Consider the following 20141-nt stretch of genomic DNA (forward strand, 5'->3'; position numbering starts at 1 on the left):
CAGCGAAGCTGTATCACACACCACCCATGCTGATGAGCGGGAAGGGGCGGCATGTTTTGTTATTACTTTAGTGTAACGCTTGTGGAAGCTGTGGTCGACCGGGATTGGTTGCACGACCATTTTAAGCAAAACGAATTTGTTCCTTTCGTCGAGCGTTGTATTCACGCTGTTCTTTTCGTGTGTTTAATTTCCGTGATCTGCGCATGACAGTCTTAGAATGAACTGAATGAGTTGCTAGACAGGCCACTCTTTTATATATGAAAGCGGAAAGAAATGGCTGTTTGACGTCATTCGAAGCCCTGGTGTGAACTGCAAAGCACCTGCAACCTAATCTTTAATGGGAACGTGTGGGAGGGTGTTCCCGTTGTTCATAGGCGCCTCATCAACCATCATGCGGTTTTGATGCTTGTTCTGCGGTTTTCTTTATTGAAACGAATACTGTGCTCTATGATGTATGCCTGATTTCAAAGACAGATATGCCGTTTACCTTCAAGCGTTAAACGACGCTTGGGCTTCGCCGTCAAGAGTAGAACGCGATGGTGTAATCGGGCCCTGTGAGCATCGATCGCCTTCTCATTTGCTAGCTTGGTTTCAGTTCGCGGTGGATGCCTCAACCGTGCCGGAAGGAAAATAACGCCTCAGCGCGGAACATTGGCCGTTTCAAACAATCCCAGAATGCCTATGCAAGTACACTCGCGAAGTACCCGCTACATCATAATTATTCCTTTTGGGAATCGCTGAAGGGCCCACTACGCGTGCGTAAGGCAACACGCGAACTTACGCAACTTCTCACTTTGTTTATGCTTTTGCGGACGATGACAAAATATGTCCGAGCGCTATGTTATGGATGGGCCTTTAAAACACCCGTTCGTTGCTTAATTCACATGTATTGGCGCCTGGTGCAATTCTACGCTTCTGCCACGGAATATTACATGCGTTAAGGAGACGCCTCCCACTACCTGACATTCATAAGGTGTTTTTTTTCCGAAGACGTTTCAACAAGCAGTGGTGTGGTTCAGTGGTAGAACACCTGCTTGCCACGCACAATGCCTGGCTTAAGTTCTCACTCGAACCGAATATATAAAATGCGAAGCATTTCTTAGCGAACCTTTAGCACTGAGCATTTCTTTATATCTATCTATCTATCTATCTATCTATCTATCTATCTATCTATCTATCTATCTATCTATCTATCTATCTATCTATCTATCTATCTATCTATCTATCTATCTATCTATCTATCTATCTATCTATCTATCTATCTATCTATCTATCTATCTATCTCTGGGAGCACTAATGGTCGCCTCCTTAACTTGGTGTAGACCATAATTGGCATGGGAGGATAAAATGATATGGTGAATGACCGTCGTGCCATGAATAACGTGAAAATCCTGTCGCGTACGTCGTCAAACCCTTTCCTCCAGACACGTGTGGCACATACCCGTTTACCACGGGCCGCGGTGTACGGGTATGCGCCACAGGTGATTGACAGTTTATATCTACCCAGGAACGGCGAGAACAGACATTGGTAATTTAAATGAGAGAGTGTTAAGAAAAACCGACATTGGCAGCGTGCACCCGACGAATGGAAAGAATAAAAATTAGTATCCCAGTAGGAATCGAACCCAAGCATTCTGCATGGCAATGAGTTATTCTACCACAGAGCCACGTCAGGTCTTTAAACTGGTTTGAAAAAACAGCCTATGCAGGCGTAATGGCGGTGCAACGTCAATTGTGGTTATGTTGTTGGCTATGTAATTTTACAAGAAAGGAATAAACACTACATTTGTACTGCCACGATACAGGCGTTATATTACATTAACGTCTGTGGTTCCAGTGTTGGCTCCGCTTTTATAGCAGTCTAATAAACATTACGTTTGTATTCCCATGACTCAGCGAGCTATCTTGAAGAATTGCTCGACCCCGGAGAAATACATTCACGAAGGTCACGTATGATGGCCACATGATTGCACCATAAAGTGCACTTAGTTTCGATAATACTGCCATATGTACTGTAACGTTGGTGCTGACGGTACGTCGCACCATAAGTTTCCCTTTAAACGCCAGTGTTGTCGACGTTCGCGGTAAGGCCACGATGTGCACACAGCTACCACACTTACAAAAACACGTTGATCCACCTCGTAACGCTCGGCTCAAAGCCATAAAATACAGCGCAGAAGTACTCGATGACTGCTTCGCATGAAACCGATTCGCCCAACGCCTGGGACCTGCAGAATCTTTTATTATTATTTATCTTATTTGCATATTTATGGCGTTTTATGCTTACGTCACGAAATTACTCGAGCAACAAGAGGTATACAGCTTCGCTGCAAAAAAAAAAGAAAAAAGAACAGTGCTCAGGCTCATGACGCACGCTGACGAATGAACGCATGTTCTTGACCCCTGTCATCCCCCCTGCGTAGCTTTCAGCTCGCTCGCTGGTACGTAAAGGGCTATTCAGACGGGGGAGAAATGCTCGGGGGACAAAGGCGGTGCCTAGCGACGTCAGCTTGCGAGGAGAAGTCTCCACAAATGCCCCCCCCCCCCCCCGCTCACACGGAAGAGGCGAACGGAGAGGGAGACCAGTGTTACTAGACTACTCTGGTGGCTTGCACCACCCGTTTGACGAGCTGTTGACGACGAGCTGCAGACGACCATGTAGCTGCAGACTGTACACCCGCTGCGGCTCTTTTTAGGAGCAAGTGCAACAATGTGGCCAAGCAAGAGCCCGAAATTTCGCTATATCCCCCACCATCGGGGGATTGTTTGTCCTTTCGGGGAAAAGGTCCCCGTCTCCCCCGAGGTATGGTGGCTAGCCACCATACCCGTGGCGCGGGGGGATCACGCCCACTCGCTAATCCGTGACGTCGCGGTCACGTGATGCGCCATCCCCTCGTCTCCCCCGAGCATTTCTCCCCCGTCTGAATACCTGTTAAGGAGAGGGAGAGCGCTTGTAGCTCGCGACAAATCTCTGTAGCTCCGTTCGTATATGATGTGTTGTAAAGATTTTTGCGACTGTCAGTTCGTGAGAAAATAAGCTCTGGTAATGAAGCTATTCGATGATTACTTGATGAAGTGTTGCAGGGCTCCTTAAACAAAGAAAAGAAAAGAAATATCCTCCTTGAATGGACGTTGTCGCTGGAGCCAACGCTTCGAAAAGTAGTCTCCTTGAAGGCATTCGGTGCCTCCGTCTTCACCCAAACTTTACCCCCATTTATAACGAAGCAATATTTGAGATTGGCCTACTTGATAATCCACCTACAACAACCAGCGCAGTTCAGACAGAGAACAGGAGAGGAGCTTGTGTTTGCTCCGTCTTGTCCCTTGTCCGCTTTGCGCTGGTCGTTGAAGACCTATTTATAAGTCGTACCGTGTTACAAGTAATGTGTTATTCCACGGACTGATGGGAGGAAATCGTATTTCGAACCGAAAATAGCGGCGGCTCAGGCAAGACGGTCCTCGTCGTCGTTGGTCTGGTACTCTTGGTTGGTGTCATCGGTGTGATCGGCTACCTGGCAGCCTCTCCCAAGGCAGGTAAGACTTAAGATAGCGTATCGCGACGTAAGCTTACCGTTTGGCAAAGTATCGAAATTCCGCAGCGCCGCCCCTAAGTAGAAATGGTCACTGCGTATGAGCGTTAATCGGCAGCAATTCTTCAAAATCTCGACATCAGTTATTCGGGCGGTGGAGCTGTGATCAACTTGGTCGACTGAAGGGCGAACTTCAAGTCGAGGCACGTTTGAGAATACGGGGGTGACAGTTTTTCGAAGCTGAGGATTACTTCACGTTCACTCGCTTGTCGCCTCGGTTTCTCTCTCCCGTAGATCTGCGTCTAACTCCCGGCGCTGGCGTTTCGTTATTGCTTCGCTACCTCGGATAGAACTATTAGCCCTTCGGCGACGCTGGCGTTCCGAACGTGAAGCCTGTTCGGCGTTCATGGCGGGAAAGAAAAAAAAACCTTCATTTAGGATGCAGTGGTACCGTCTCTTGACCTATCTTTGGTATTGACTGGACCCGTAGCGCCCTCTTTTAAGCTATAGACTTGATCAGTAGCGCCCTCTCTTGACCTACTTTGTATTGACTTAACCTGCTGCGCCCTCTATTGGCCTTTCTTGGCACTTTGAGCGTGACGCCAAGCGACGACATCAGACGCCAACTTCGGCTCCTAAAGCGCTCAGCACATAAAAAAAAACATGTACAAACGTGACTAAGCGGGAGCAACGCAGGAAGTATGTTACCTTACCGAAACGCCCGTGTTTATATGTTAGTTTCAATACACACTACATATCTTTAGTCTTTCCAAATCGGTTGTTATTCCGTTCTCAGTGTAAGAGAAGTAATTCGTTTATGTTAGAACACGAGGCTCACAGGAACACACGTGAGTGAACACAGGCTACTGTGAGTGAAAACATCACTGAAAGGAGACTGAAACAGCAAGTAACAAAAGCGGGAAAATTTGCGAACGGCCATGACAGATGAATGAAAGAAGTGATTCGTTGCCACACACACCACTGGCAGGTCTTGATCTCAATGCAGATATTTGGGTCAAGCTCCATGCAGCTATAAATCAGACTAGAGAGCGGCTCCCCATTGTTTCACGAAGTGGAAGGCTTCTAATATCGTTAGAAGTTTCTTCAGTATTTAGTACGCATACGAAAGTTTGTACATTATTTTTGTTCCGTGGTCAGTTGCGCGTGCAGTCGAGTTATTTAAAGCTTTCTTCAACTTTGGCATTAAAATTGAACAATTTGCAGTGCCTGAAACTTTGGTCGCAGACGACGGCTCCGCTACATGCAGCCCCTGACATCGCACATGCCATGGCAAAATGGCGGTCGCCCGCGGTGGGGGGCATTTATAGCCGGCGTCTTATGGCGCTTATTTCGCGCTGAACTATTTTTGACAGCCCATTTTCTATATATGTATAGGCACAATAGACCCTCTACTTATATTTTTCGTTGAAAACCGCTAATTGTTGAGTAACAGTGTGATGGCTCCTTTAAAGGGACACCAAAGAGAAAAACGATTGATGTCGTATTGGTAAATTCCTCTTTCACAATTCCAATATCAGCACGCTTGCTGCAAGAATACGTTTGGTAACGAGAAAACACGCAAAAAGAAAATTCGGGTGGCGACGTTACTTCGAAGTTCGCGCACAAGTAGCCGTGACGTCATAAATTTTTGACGGCGTCTGCTAGGGCCTCTACGTACTTCCTAATCGGTAAAAATTAAGTACACTGTCTTCTGATAGAGCGAGATATTAATTTTTCAGGATAATGTCGTTGAGCCAATGTGGCCAAAATATGAAAAAAAGAAACCACAATGAAATCCGTGACGTCCCCCCAGCGGAGAATGCGGCGGGAAAATTAAAAGTGAAGTTTTCAGCCATCAATTTTTTCATCCATTTATAAACCAATGGTGGTGAAATTAATGACACTATTGTTTTCAGGGTATAATTTTCAGTCCAAACTAAATTAGTGTTTCACTTTAGTGTCCCTATAATGGGGTAGCTGAAGTCGATAGAGATTAGAGCGTTTTAGTCTGTCCGGTATTCCGCTTTGCGCAGAATGCTTTGTGGATAACGGAATACCGGGTGTGAACTGAACATGCACGCGCGAGAAAAACATGGCCACACCGCCACAAGCAGTTTGCTGTGCCCCTCACATCTACCAAGTGGCCGTCGTGTGCTCTGTAGCTCGCTACTCTGAACTGAGGCTTTTATTCGCTCTAAGTCCATGTCCTTAAAGAGGCCCTGCAACACATTTTCAACATGGTCATAAGACGCTGCCGATCGGTACTCGAGGCTTCTGAGAGCACGCGAGCCAACCATTATAGCGCAGCATGCGGCCTGAAATTTACAATTAATTCTCAAAGTTAGCTGGAAATAGTTGCCACTTCTCTCGACAAATGATGCCATATAGCCAGATTACCGTGCCATATACCCAAATTCACGGCCATTGGGTGATTTGAGCATCGTGTGCTGAATAGTTAACGCTGTCACCGCGGGACGCCGCCACGCGCCTGGGCGCGCGCTCGCGGTCACACTGAAAGTATGGCGCGTGTTCGAAAAAAAAAAAGAAAGAGTGCTCATGGTCGTGACGCGCGCGTGACGTAACTTCTTTCCACCGTGCCATCCGTCTTCTGGCGCACTCGTCGGGACGAGAGAAGAGAGAAAGCAGCTACAGCGTGCGACAAAGTCTCTGTAACTCCGCTCGTACTTGATGGAGTCTAAAATTTTTTTTGCGGTGGTCGATTCGTGAGGCAGTTCGTGAAAAATCTCATTTAATAAAGCCAATCGATGGTTACTTAGAAAAGTGTTCGAAGGCCTCTTCAAGGTTCGACAGCAAAGTAGGCGTGTCGATTCTGCACTGTTTTCGAGAGCCACACTCAAGTAATCAATGCTGTAGGCTTAGCGAGTGACGCTGGGCGATTCCGAAATCTCGGAGGACATATAATACGTGTTTGTTAATTGTTTCTTCTCCTCCATAGCTGGCGCCACTTGACGTGACGGCAGCTATGTCGCGCGTTACCCGGTACTACGCTAGGCCTTTGCGATACCGGAATACCGGATAGACTAAAGAAAACATGAGTGAAGGGGTGTGCATTTTAATACCCTTTCCATTTTCACGCACGAACGGTAGCCGATCCCGAAGAGTCTGATGATGGCAAAGGCGACGCGGGACATGGCGGTGGAGGTGGCGGTGGCGGGAACCCGCCTGGACCCCCGGCAGGCCCCCGTGAGTATGCACGGTTCGAAATGAACCACCCAACGCACGGCAGCGAGTTGTGCGAGTGTGTTTGAAAAAAAAAAAAAGATAGAGGAAAACTCGCCAACTGATTGGGTGACTGCGGCGCGGTGTGCCGTTGACCGAGGGCAAACGCGAGATGTTGCAGACGGAGGCGGACGAAAACGCGCGCGTAAGGTGCAGAGGCTAGACGATGGCGTATAAGAATTCGTAGTCCCGTATGAGGCTGCGAGCCTTTATTAAATACATAAACGGTGCCCCAGCTAACTCTAACCAAAGCTTAAAAATATGCCGACGCACGTGCTCTAGAACGACGCGACCAAATGCATGTTGACGACTATTGCATGAGAGTAAGTGAGAGTACTTTTTTGTTTTCCGCGTAATCGCCTAATTAGGCAAGATCAATTAACTTTTGAAGCAATGAATCTAGGCGAAAAGTTCCGAAGAGAAAGTTGCACATCACTTTGCAAGATATCCGATTAGACAGTTTCGAAGTTTATATCTATTAAGTATTAGAGTTTTTCCGCGTGCCACAGATGCCCGCGAAATACAAAAAAAAAAAGTCAGTTTCGCCGCAAGGGCGAAGCAATGAATGCGATAGCAAGAAAAGCGGCCCCCCGGCAGCAACTACCGCGCAGGCAGACATCGGAAGGGCAAGGTTCTCCCTGCTAAATATTAGAAGAAGCGAGCGAGCTGGCCGACAGCTTTTAAATGCGCCCGTAAACAAGCAATGCAGCCTTCAATACTTAAGCCAGGCCCGTAGCCACAAGGGGGGAGGGACAATTTGCGCCCCCGTTCGAAATTTTGATGGACGGGTGTGTTTTATCAAAAATAAGTAATGAAAATACGTGTTTTTCTTGAATAACAAGTGACCCCCCTCCCCACCCACCAAAAAATTCCAATCTACGGGCCTGACTGAAGCGATCATGCATTCAATGTGAGCAACCATTGCAATAAGACTTCGCATTGGCCCGGTTGGTTCATCGCTGAAAACACTGACGAGTACCGCAAAGAACGAGGACAGTGAAGGCGCGAGAACACAGGACAGGCGCAGCCTTCGAACTATAATTCGACGTTTACGTAAGTGCACACCCTATGGGGAAACGTTGTATGATACGCGTGAAGGATGTGCATTTGACATACGCAGTAAGGCAGAAAGATGGGCGAGTTGGAATCAATGCATTCTTGAGAAAACCAGCTCGAAGACGACGGGGAAAACACAGAAGGACACAGGATATGCGCGCTTGTCCTATGTCCCTCTCCGTGTTCTCCGTCGTCTTCGGGCTGTTTTTTTTTTCTTCAAGTATGCATTTGCATACGTTTGCACTGGCTTCCTGAAATGCAGCTGGAAGTCCGCGCCCGTCCCGTGTTCTTGTGCCTTCACAGTCCAAGTTCGTCACGCCATCCGTTAGTATTCTCATTATAACAATGTATACCTGTTCGCTGAGACGGCCACTTCCTGAGAAGCAGCAAGATTGCTCATATTTGGACTTTTACGAACGCAGCATGCTAGCAGCTGAACGAAAGAGCATAGGAAAAATTAAAAGAGGCCGTAGGATTTTCGTGGTACTTGTATACGTCAGGGCAGAAATGCACCGAAGGTCGAAGGCCGATGTGCAGGAAGGCACGCTGAGGTGCTATCTCGTTGGCAATGGAGGACGTGGACATCCATTTACACCAGGCGAAGTTGTTACCTCAGCGAAGACTGGTGACAACATGCTTCATGCCTCGTTCGGTGCTCACTGTCCGACCTACTTGCCGGAACCATAGTTTTTTAAAAGAACACTAGGTATTTTAGATGGGGAGCGAGGGGGTGGGGAGGCTGTCCTCCGCCGCAGTGCCCCATCCCCCGCTATTCCGCACCTCCTCAAACCGAAGCCCTTACAGCCAGAAGGCAGTGCAAAGACGCGTCATTAAGAGGGGCATCCGCCTCTCTCCCACGCACCCCCCTGTGCGCACACTTATGCGCATATGCCCCGAGCGGGTTACGTTGTGCACTGCTTCTCATTTCTATAAATATATTCTCAGATTTCAGCGCATAGAGGAGGACGGCTTCGAAATTAGGGGCAGCCTGTAAATAACCACCTATGGTTATTGGACGAATGAAACAAGAAAATTTTGAGGGATCGTTTCTTGTTTGATAGAACCTTAATTAAGACAAACAGATAATGAAGCCAACGAAGATATAGGGGATGTTAGTTGCAGTGTTTCAAGTTCGTTGTAGTAATTAAAATATAGGTGATAAGAAAGTAAAGTGGGGGAAAATACAACCTGCCGCCAGCAGGGACCGATCCTGAAACCTTCGGATACGCGGCTGATTCGAAGGTTGCAGGTTCGGTTCCTGCCGGCGGCAAGTTTACCGAACCTGCACTGACCGCCTACAAAGCGAGCGGCGCGCTTATCGCAATAAGGTTCTGTACACTTCTACTCTCGGAACGAACCATCTCGCTAATAAACTAATGTATACTGATTTCTTTCATAGCGACCACCCCGTCAACCCCGTCAACCCCGTCAACCCCGTCAACACCGTCAACACCGTCAACCCCGTCAACACCGTCCACACCGGCGACCCGTAAGTCATGCCTATTTGATCGGAACGGATCGCTTCTTGAACCGCACGTGTAATGCCGTGAATGTTGGTTCTTTCAGACGCAACGCCCCCAGTGAACCCTACTCCGGAAAATGACACAACTGAGACAGGTAAATCATGTTCTTTCGGTTTGAAGTTAGCTATTTTGGAAGCATCACATGAAGCATCTCAAGCTGCTCTTGAGATGCTTCGCGTGAGCGACTCACTCAATTGAAATTCCAAAAAAAAGGAAAAAGTTGTGGGAAGATGGAGCTTCAACTGGCTCCAGTGACACCCCGTGTTTAAGGATTTTTCATCTCACTCCATGTGAGCGACTAACTTCACGCCGCTACACTAGGATATAACTTAAGAAGTACAGAGAGGTCCCGCCCAGACGACCGAATAATGGCAGCCGATCGCCCCCGCGACTAAACAAATAGTCTCGCTCATCCACTCGGCAAGTTCTCCGAAGGCGGAGTCACAGGCCGTAAGGCCCATGACGTCAGTCTGAAGTGCGCGCCCATTGGTGCAGGCTTGAGTGTATCCGCTTTTGAGTGGGAAAATGTGACGGACTCCTAAAGTATCCGACTGTAGATGCGTTGGTACGGTCCTACTACCCCTACTCGTCCAGGCGCTGCGGTAGTTTGGTGTTCATGTATCTTCTGTTTGAAGTTAGCGCTGTCTTTAAGCATCGCATGAAGCATCTCGGGCTCTGCTTGAGATGCTTCATGTGAGCGACTCGCTCCATTGGAAAATCCAAAGGAAGCTCATGGTAAGTTCGAAGCTTGAACAGATCGACAAATTCTTGAAGACTCCAGGCTCCAGCCACACCCTGTGTTAAAGAATTTCTCATCTCACTCCGTGTGAGCGACAGTAAAAATTACGCCCGACAGATAATCAAGCCAAGGAAAGTATAGAGGACGTTATTTGTAGTAATTACGATATTAGTGTTAAGAGGGTAAAGTTGACGAAGACAGAACTTGCCGCGGGCACGGACCGAAGCTCAACGCAATTCACGCCGCTGGAGGCGGTGGTACGCTCCCAGCACAACTCGCCCTCGATAGAGGCGCTGTCGTAGCTTGGTATGTTCCGTGCGCGTCTGACGGCCTGCCCCCTGAGTAAATGCCATTATACACCTCGCTCGCTATTGCGCGACTCTCCCTTATTCGACAACGGCGAAGCGGTACATTACTGTTGCTCGCATCTCCTGCCCTATAAGAGTATCGCCGCTCACTTCTGCTGAGCCATAGTTCACTCGATCTTCGAAAAGAACTGCTCATAAACGTCGGCTCACTTCCGAGCAACCCATCTCTACCTGGCACTCTCTAAGGTTGAACGCTGGGCTAGTTGGTGCCGCATAAAGGATCGTTCACACCTGCGACTGGCACTGGTCGCGCGACCAAGTTAGTCGCAAAGCACCTGTTCGCAAACGGTCGCAAATGACCGCTCAGGTCGCAAAGCGACCGTCTTGGCTCAGTCGCTCGCTGCTCGATTTTTCAGTCGCGTGACTGCAGTCGCAAACCTCTGAACCAATGACAGGAACAGGAAGGTCAGCTTATTTTACGGGGCAATGGCAATGCGAGCCATAGGAACATCAGCTTATTTTACGGGGCAATGGCAGTGCGAGCCATAAGAACATCAGCTTATTTTACGGGGCGATGGCAATGCGAGCCATAAGAACATCAGCTTATTTTACGGGGCAATGGCAATGCGAGCCATAAGAACATCAGCTTATTTTACGGGGCGATGGCAATGCGAGCCATAAGAACATCAGCTTATTTTACGGGGCAATGGCAAAGCGAGCCATATGAGAGCAGACGTGAATTCTGTGTGGCGACGGGTATAGGGCTGACGCGCTGGAGTTTTGAATACTGTGGCGGAGCCTGGTGGCGTGCGCCGAAGTTGCTTGTGTAGTCAAAAATGGACGCCGACCGGCGAGTTACGCAGTTCTCAGTTGCTTTAAGCGTTTTACTTAATTTTGCGCCTAGTTTTCAGGCTCAAAAAGTGCTTAAAACGTACGCAGGAACTTGTCCGCTATGCCTGCAGAGTCTGACATGTTTGACGAGCGATCCCTGCTTCAACAAACCGTGCCGAAAGCAGGTGGTCTGGGCGACAGCTCTGAGCAGCGCGCGCTCCCGAAGCGCGATCGCCGCCGTTATTGTTGCGTGGTTAATTGCCTCGAACATGGGGGTAAGGATCCTAATGTGCGGTTTTACTGGTTCCCCTGAAAGCCGTACGAAGTGGAGCGACGGAACCGCTGAATACGTGCCGTCCGACGCGTGAAGTGAGTACGCGAGCAAAACGTGGTTTGCAACGTAACGTGCTGATTACTTTTCCTACGCGCGTGCACGCGTTTATATATGTATATATTCCCTGTGTGCAGTCCAGACGGCACGCCGTGGCTGCCGACGGCGATCACGAGGATATGCAGCCGGCATTTCGTGCGAAACGAGAAAAACGATGCCATGAGTCACCCTGCGTATGTGCCTACGATTTTTCCGGCAGCTTACAGCCGGCTGCTTCCACCGGCCGGCTGTAAACTGCCGGAAAAATCGCAGGCACATACGCAGGGCGGCTGCTTCCACCGGCCGGCTGTAAACATTGCGCGCCGTCGCTTCTCGACCGCCACCGCACGCTGACAGAATTTGACGAATTCCCTAGAAGCAAATGTTGAAAATTACGACCGTGCATGGGGAAAAAGTGTGTTTGCGACTTAATGCGGCAGTAAACGGCACACGACGCCAATGCGCTCATTCGGGCCGCCGACGGCTAGCCTTCGTCACTGGACCTTTCTTGATTCCGTTTCGTCGTGTAATGCAAATCATGTCGGCTTTCTTAACAGCAATCTTTTCGTTTATGCACTGTCGTTAATCGCGCGAGCATGCCTCGTAAAACTTAACTCGAGTTCAACGTCGTATGAGATTCGCTGTACTTGCGAGTTGCAGCGCGCCGAAATGGTTCCTTCAATCTCCTACACGTCGTAAACATACTTGACGTTGACGAGATTCTTGCGTTTACGCAGATTGCTTGGCCTGAAGAACTCAGCCACTCCAGAAACTGACCGAGATCCAAAGCGCAGCACAACCGACAGCAGCGGCTCCATTGCGCATCTGAGCTTAGTGCTGCATGCGGCCGCCAGTCTGACTACTCGAAACCAAAGAACTTGTCGTAGGGGGCGCTTTTTAGCACCGTTTTCGCAGCGCCGCCTGGGCAGCCAGTCAGGCCTATAGGTCGCAAACAGGTGTGAACGCCGGTCGTCTTGAGTCGCTTTTTCGTCGCCAGTCGGAAATGGGCGTGCGACCGGCACAAGTCGCAAGTGTAAACGAGCTTTAAGGCCCGTTCGATGCTTCACAGCGCAAGGAATGAGGACGACATTGCACCTCGACATGAGCGATGTGTGTCTTTCAATGTCACCCTTGTTCCTTGCGCTCTGATACATCCAATTACGCTGGCACTCTCGCCATTGGCGCGCACGGGAACAAGAGCGCCATGTGTGACGATTTTGCTGCGGCAACTGTGCTATATACCTCGATGCAAAGAAACGCAAACAAGTCTAACTTCGACATGCCTCGACCGACGCTAGGCGAATCTGTGCTTTCAACCGGCATCGCCGTAGCGCTAGAATCTCGCTCACGCAGGCGCTATTGCAATGGGTATATGCATATCGTCGACCAGTCATACTTGGCATTTCGAACATAGCCGCAGTGAAACAGCGCCAGCCGGAGCGAGATTCTAGCGCGACGCCGGCTGAAAGCAGAGATTCGCCTAGCGACAGTCAAGGCATGTCGGAGTTGGACTGTGCTGAAATCCACGCTGTTCGCGTTTCTCCTGATTGCGATAATACGTCCAACGCAGGCAACGCGTTACTCAGTGTTGCGTTGGGTCATCTTATTGCCTGTTGAGCGATGTACTGAACCGATTCTTTTGCTTTCTTTCTTTTTTGTTTCTGAAGGTACTGAGTCACCTGAGGGACCAACACGTAAGTCACAACCCTGTATTTTTAATTGTTCAGATAGGCTGTCGCGCCACCAGTATTGTAGCAAGAGGTGTGCGTAGATCTGGTGCAAGCAATGTGCTTGTCAGTATTAAGGCGAACGTCTCTCGTAGATATCAGGAGTCGAAAAACTTGGCGGCTTCGTGAACACGAGAGACAAGAAACGTCTGTGCGCGTACGACTGGCCGGCTCAAACTATCCGAGAGTGCCTACTGCTAGTACAATTGCGTAGTGCCCCCTACGCCATAATTCTGCCTTTTTCGAAATTGCGAAGTCCGTAGGGCGACACGCGCACCTCCTCGGCTGATCACTTTGTTGATGCTGTTGCTGATGATGATTAATGACGCCTGAGCGCTCTGTAAAGGGTGGGCCTTTAAACGACTCACTGGTTACGCTATTCACACGTTTTGACAGCTGATGCAATCCTACCCTTCTCTCACGCAATATTACGTGCGTTAAGGAGACTCCTCCCACTGCATGACATTCGTATAGGGCTTCTTTTTCCCCGAGACTGTTTCAAGTGCTGGCGTGGCTCTGTGGTAGGCCTAGGTTAGATTCCCATTGGGACCGAATATTTTATTTATTTGCATCTATGCCTAATTTCCACTCAAGGACAACGGCAATTTATCGCTCACGACCAACGACGCCGCCGACACGGGTATTTCTGCGAAACGAGCTCTTTAACGCTGTCGCGTTAATAGAGTTTTCTTACATTAATTGTGCTGAACACTAAAGCTTACTTTCCTGCGTGCAACACGCAAAATTAAGTGGGGGAACAGATCAACAGCAGTATTTTGCGCAGAGCTGCAATATGGTGTCGCCATTTTGGGCTGTAGCGCTCCCGTTTTACATCCTTAAACAACTAACTAAACGAACAACGCTACGGTAGACGCGTACGCAGGAGAGCGTTACTGCATTCGACGTTTCATGACCTTATGCACGTCGCGATATACAAAAACAAGAGAAACATTTACTTAACAGCCCAAGGTGGCGGCGCCCTTGTGTCTTGTGTAAAATCGTCTATACAGCAAGCTGCCGCACTCTGCCTTGTTTTTCCGTCTTACAATGGCGATCGTCCGGTGACGCCCTATCAGGCGCCATTTTAAGTCAACACTAGTCAGGTGGCAGCTTTAACTATTAGCGGAACGGTGGCGCCCCTTATTATTTTATTTGCGGCGTTCGCCGCCGCGAATCACCGTGTTCGGGGATTTATCTGCCTTGCGTTCGCGTGTTCGCGTTCTTATAGTTTACGACAGTACTTACTGTTACACTATACATTGTTTGATATTGCTTCTTGAACGAAATGTCACGAATGAATCCCGTTATTTGTTTCACTCCAGCCACGGAGCCCGAGACTCATGGATCATGTAAGTCACGCATTGATTTCTTCAGCTCCTAGAACAGAGGTTCTCAAGTGGGGGTTCGCGAAGGTTCTCATTATTGGGGGTGCGGGAAAGCCAGCCTCAAAAAAAAAAAAAACTTTTTGAGGCAAACTATGTCCCGTGACCTTAGGCACTTGGGAATTTTGCATGCTTCACCGCAGAGCACTTCTGCATTGCGGCGGAGCTGACTTATATTACCCCTTCTCCATGAGATGGCTCTAAAGCTTTTGTGGCACTTTTCTGCGACATAGACACGCGAGCATACTTTTTCTAAGCTTGCATATTTGAAAAGCAAACGTAGATATACAGGTTGAGTGCGGCTGCAGCTCACACAACGCATTGGCAAGCTATTGGGATCGAGATCGAACAGGCGTGGTACTTTAGCTTGACCATTTATTGCCAGGAAGAAATAAAAGGCGCCTATTTCACGCTGCAGGTTGTGTTAAGTTATGACTACGCCGACTTTTCTCTCACTGCACGGGGTCGCCCACCACTTCTAAGGGTCCACAAGGGGTCCCCGAAACGACCATGTCTTAGAACCACTGTCCTAGATGAATGTGCTGTACTGGCGCATAGTGAAGTAGTTGGGGCATAGTGGGTCGAACGGAGAGCGGAGAGAAGCAGCGCCAGCATGGCCAAACGCACAGAAGTCTCTTTGCGCCGCGCGGCGGCGCCTCTGCTCCTTGCACCTGAAGCTGCATCCTTATCGCCCGCTTTTAGAGATGCCCTGACGTGTTTATTGGGACACTAAAGTGATTAAAAATCATGATCGTCAAGTGATTTAAAATCGTTGTACAATTATTAAGAGAGGACAAACTCAAGGTCAAGTTCTCATTTTTTTTTTAATTTGGCACCGAAATTGCCGCACACCGCGTCACGGATTTAAAAGTGTATTTTTCGTACTTTTGCGACATTGGTTCAACGCATTTTTCTGAAACTACATGCGTTAAGTCTATGGCCCCCTCCGAGGGCAATGTACTTCCTTTTTACCGATAAAGAACTACGTAGGACCTACTAGATGCTTTCAAAATCTATGACGTCACGACGTTTCATTCCGAAATTCCAAGGCCGTGTCGCCACCCGGAATTTATTTTTGCGCGCTTTATCGCTCGCAAAGCGTCTTCTAGCGGCAAGCATGGTGGTTTTGTAATTCTGAATGAGTAATTGCCTAATATGAGAACAAATTGCCTTTCTCTTTGGTGTCCCTTTAATGATTGCAGTTGCTCGTGCGTGGCTTTGTTGGTTGTGCGTTGAAAATAGCGCTGAGTTGCTCAGTTATGAGATGCGGAGGCCTCGACAAAACAACTTAGTGTTTTGCACCAGGTTGTAAGACAGGGCAAAGCAGAGTGAAATGTGCCTCGAAGTTATCTCTATTCAGTGTGCCCTAGGATGGTGATCGCGCCAAACGTGTGGGTGGATGCTACACCGAAGGACAAGCCGCTGGAATTTAGTGACGCCGCTTGGGAACTTCAATTTGCCGGCAGTTGTATTAGATAGATTTTGCCGGATATTTCAGTATAGCGGGTGTTTGAATAAATATGCCCGAACAGCCTGAACATAGGGCAATGGAGATATTTACTCGCTACCTTCGGCATTACATTTTCTGTGGCGGCAGACATCTTAAGGTCACTAGCTAGAGAAATTTACTACGGCAGCAATTATAGAAATTGAACGAATTACCTTTCAGCTAGAGGACAGACGGGCACGTCAAATGAGAAAATTGAAGTCCTTCCTGCGAAGAGCATAGTGCCATTTTGAGATTCCAAGTGGTCGTTGGCATTTTTTGCACAGTAATGAAATCCAACCAATCTGGCCGCCGAAACACCAACACCGGAGAGCATGATTACCACTCTTCCGAGAGGTCAAGAATAAGCGAACGTCTTAATAAATTATCGATGTACTTCGCTGTATCGGTAGGCCATTCTACGCCACTTTGCACATGGCGATGAAACCCTAGCACGTGCACCAATTTACGACGTCTCTATTTTCTTTTTTTTTTTTTACTGCGGGATTTCTGGAAGCTTTCCTAAATTCAATCTCCCACTCTCTCCGGAAAGGTTACTGATAAATGTTTAACTGGGCCAGAGTACATGATGTGAAATTTAATGACGTCAGTGTGAGACAGTAGTAGAAACCGCAGGTATCATCGGCTTTCGTGTCCCGTTTTCTTTTCTTTTTGTCAACATCCTGGTCTGCCATTAACGTAAGAGTCACTTCACAGTTTAGCTCACTCCTTTAGCATCCTACCTGGCGTAACTCAACACAACGCTAGCGCAAGGAAACATGGCGGCTGCAGCGAGCGAAGCGACCTTCGCTAGAGTTGAAATAAGTACTAGACTTAAAAAGCAGCTCCGCCTGAACAGCCGCGTGGTACGCGATCTGCTTATGGCCGCTTTTTTTTTTTGCATACCCATCTGCTATTATTTTAGTAGAACTCGTTGTTGGGCTAGTTGGTGCATTGCATCAAGGAAATATATCCAGCCAAAAACAGACGACCACAGGAAACGGTGAAGGAGACGGAAAAGCGGATAGACTATCACCCCTTCGGTAGGCTAGCCGCGTTCCCGTCTGATTCACCTAATATCGCGTATGGAGTTGGTGGTCTAGCCGCTTTCCTGTTTTCTTCACCGTTTCCTGTGTTCGTCTGTTTTTGGCTGGATATATTCTCTGAAATCCTTCTGCTATTTTTGACTTCTGCTGCTCACTCTTGCAGTATGAGTAAATGAGGCTGTGGGCGACAAAGGCACGATTTTTAGATGACACTGAGCACTTTTTGCTCTGTAATTTGATTATGAGGTCATTTTCCCAAACATGGACGCAGGTAGCGAGGAGGTTAAATTGAGCGCGCCTTTATGAAAGCAGCAGTTTTAAACGGTCCGAGCATTTTTAACAGTTCACAGCCGACGTACATCCGGGCGGAGCGTCACGCAACAGCCTAGCCCAGCTGAGAGAGGGCAACGTGTGGGGAGATAAAAAAAAAAGCAATGCACAAGCTAATTAAGGGCGAGGGTGAAGCCTAGTACAGAAGGTATGACAAAGTGAGGGAAACTAAAATGAGGAGGAGGGTGAGGAGGAAAGAGAGGAGGAAAAGGAAAGTCAACAGCTAAGTAAAAGGCGAGGCCCGGACGCGCTGAGAATGAGTAAATGCGAAATGAAGGCGAGAGTGAGGGTGAGAAAAAAAGAGAGAGGGAAAGCAAAGTCGAAGCTCCGCTGTTTTACTGGTCTTTAAGTCAGCTAAAGGGACACTAAAGAGCAAAACGATTTTTGTCGCATTAGTAAAGTAATCTTCCGCGATACCAAAAACACCACGCTTGCTGCGAGAAGACGCTTAATAAGCGAGAAAACGCTCAAAAAGGAAATACAGGTGGCGACGCCACCTTGGAATTCCCGCACCATTTGCCGTGACGTCACATATTTTTGACGGCGCCTGCTTGGGCCTACGTAGTTCCTGATCGTTTAAATCGAAGTACATTGTCCTCTGAGGGGGCCAGAGACTTGACATAACGAGTTTGTGGAAATTTCGTCGAGCCAGTTTCGCCAAAATACGTTAAATGCTCTTTGATGTCTTTTACGTCACGGATTACAAAGTTCGGCGCGAAATTTAAAAATGAAACTTTGAACTTGGTTTTCTCCTCTAAAATAAACCTATGGTGGTGAAATAAACTACACAAGAGTTCTCCGAGCACACTTTATCAATCTAAACCAATTCATTGTTTCTCTTTAGTGTCCCTTTAAGGCTGGTTCCCACGTACGACTAGCTCTGGTCCCGCGATAAAGTTAGCGGAAAACGGTCGCAAAGCGACCGTCTTGGCTCAGTCGCTCGCTGCTCCTGCTCGATTTTTCAGTCGCAAACCTCTGAACCATTCAGATGCGTCAGCTTATTCTGCGGGGCAATAGCGATACGAGCAGACGTGAATTCTGTATGTCGACGGGTATTAGCAGCACTTGGGTGTGAAGATCGCTCGCGTCGAATCGCGTTTTCTTCGCCTGTCGCAAACGGTCGTGCGAACTGTTGTCGTCGCAGGCCGTGGTTCATCCCTAGCGAAACGTCCCAGCCGAAAATTGAACCACCAGTGATTCTATCGAAAAAAAAAAAAATTGAGATAGAAGCTGACTGTGCGAGAGCGATTTTGGTGAAGTATCTTAGATAAAAAAAATTATGTGGTTACGTGACCAACCTTTGAATGTTCCGGCAAAGACTAAAAGTTAGGTGGGAATAAGTTATGCGTATTTAGCCTCGAAACTGGGTACAACGGCAATTGTATTTTAAAACATTCTGTTTGTTAGGCTAACTGTTGCCTTCTTCATTTTTAGTGAACCAGTGGTGAGTAGTGGGATTTACCTAATTTCTGTGGCACATTACCGTTTACGATGATAGATTTCTGATAGCCCGCACAAATTACGCTAGCTTTAATAGCTTCGCTGTCATTAAACTACAGAAGTAACTAAGAATCGATCGCAAGAATTCATCTAATATCGCGGAAAACGCTTGTTTGCCAGCGCCTACCAGTAACATTGGTTGCGGACATCAAAAACTATTTTTTTTGCTCTTTAAACAAAGCTTACACGAATAAAAGTTCCCTACATCACAAGAGAAGGCGTTGGAGCATAAAATGAACCTTCTCATATATTTTTATCGCGAGGGCCTTGATGCTTAACTTACGCGTGAATCTCCCGAAAAAGTCTTTTTTTTTTTGGTGAGAATTGAGGTGTTTTTCTCAATAAACGTTTGTTTACATACGTTGAAACTATTTTAGCACATACTATGTCGACTGGTAAAAGAGCTAAAAACTTTTTTCTGAGACATTGCCACCGTTTTTACGAAAATTACCTAAATTTGCATGCTTTCTTGCTTCTTTGCTAAGCCCATTTAAGCCGAAAAATTTACATATTCTTTCACTTGTGACGCCATGTGAAAGAGCAATGACAATAGAATGCCTTAAAACATTAATGTGCCGTTTGTACCTAGTTTCAAGGTTGAATTTCCACCAATATTTTCCTTCTAGCCGCAACATTCAAAGGGTGGTCACGCGACCACATAACTTCTTTAATGAAAATACTCCACTAAAATCGCTCCACACAGTTACGTTCTAGCTCAATTTTTCTTAATAAAATCGCAGGTGGTCGAGTTTTGGGCTGGTGCATTTCGCTTGGAATGACCCAGGTGTGAATGAGCCTTTGAAGCCGCGCATAGTTTTTTGCTTTCTTGCTCGCTGCGCAATATACCAACCGTTTCTTCGCCTCGCACGCCTTGCAGTCTCAGTAAGCACGCTCATCTGCACGGTCAACGGACAAGCAGTCTACCCCAACATGCTGCCAAAGGACGACTTGTGCACCATGATTGTCTTCTGCCACGTCATGATCCGTGACGACGGCATATATGGCTCGGACAACCAGGCCAGCTTTGAAATGTTCACGAAAGAAATGAGCACGCGTAAAAAGGCGGCCGGCAT

Source organism: Rhipicephalus sanguineus, chromosome 9, assembly GCF_013339695.2.
Source record: "Rhipicephalus sanguineus isolate Rsan-2018 chromosome 9, BIME_Rsan_1.4, whole genome shotgun sequence".
Lineage (NCBI taxonomy): Eukaryota > Metazoa > Arthropoda > Arachnida > Ixodida > Ixodidae > Rhipicephalus > Rhipicephalus sanguineus.